Raw genomic sequence first — 1050 nt, forward strand, 5'->3', positions numbered from 1 at the left:
TGCTGAACAGTAGTTCGTCCCTCCCCGCCCCCCCCCAGGCATGTCTGTGCAGCTCCGGGTTTGGAGATACCTGGAACACGTCTCCCCAGATACTGGAAGCACCGCAGCTGCGGCGCGGTGTCCCTGTCGGGGAGTTTCTGTTTTTGAGAGATTTGGAGATTTGGCTTTTCAAAGGCTCAGCAGAGGCAGGTCGGGGCAGATTTGCAGAGAAGTCGGCATCCAACGTGTGCTGAGCCCTTCGAAGGATCTGGGTCCTGCTGCTCCCTCTGGAAAAGCCGGGCCCTGTGGGATCCCAGCCGGCAAGCGGGATTTCGGACGGGGAGGCTGAGGGTTCCTTGCTCCACCACAGATCATACCTGGTTAGCAAGGCCTTCCTGGGGCAGTGCTGAACAACCCTCCGGAGCTACAAGTGCAGCAGAATTGAGCTGCTCACTTGCTTTGATTTTGGCTTCAAAGGAGACCTGGCGAATAATGGATGTTTCAGTTCAGTGGCTGACTCAAGAAACTGGGGTTAGGGGGTTGGCTAAGGGAGAGCGTGGGGAAATCTGGCTTCAGTTAAAATGTAGCAGGAACTTCTTAGGGAAGGGAAAGCCCAAAGTTTCGGTTTTTGTCAGCCTGAAATACTGCATCCAGTCCAAAATGAAGGATCTTGATGTTTGGTGTCAACTCTTTTTAACGTCTTTAAAAAAGACATAAATTAGGGTTTCAACTTGAAAAGATTAACGGTTTTATCTGACAAATGTCACAGGAAAATATTTGGACATTTGAGGAAATGCTGCACCCTTTTTCCAGTCAGGCCTGGTTTGCTTGACTTGAGCAAATCTTTCAAATAGCTTTTGGCCCTTAATGAAACCCAGTATTTTCTGATTAAGTTCTTGCTCCTAGTCAAAAAAACGCCCTTCAGCTGTTTCGGAGCCTGTGCTAGTGGGTGTACCCTCTTCTTACTTGCATCCAGGTGTGATTCAAGCTGTTAAGTGAAGGGTTTAAAGCCCTACATTTCCCACCTTACCCCTGGCATTGCCTTGCAGCCCCCACGCTGGTGTAGCAGTT

General features: G+C 49.9%; 1 protein-coding gene across 1 annotated transcript in view; it reads left to right on the forward strand.

Moving 5' to 3' along the window:
- LOC104397960 (cAMP-specific 3',5'-cyclic phosphodiesterase 4B-like) overlaps positions 1–1050 on the forward strand; it is a 5336-nt gene that overhangs the window by 3173 nt on the left and 1113 nt on the right. The gene's annotated exons all lie outside the window — the stretch shown is intronic.

The sequence above is a fragment of the Chaetura pelagica genome, unplaced genomic scaffold (assembly GCF_000747805.2).
Source record: "Chaetura pelagica isolate M959 unplaced genomic scaffold, ChaPel_1.0 scaffold212, whole genome shotgun sequence".
Classification (NCBI taxonomy): Eukaryota; Metazoa; Chordata; class Aves; order Apodiformes; family Apodidae; genus Chaetura; species Chaetura pelagica.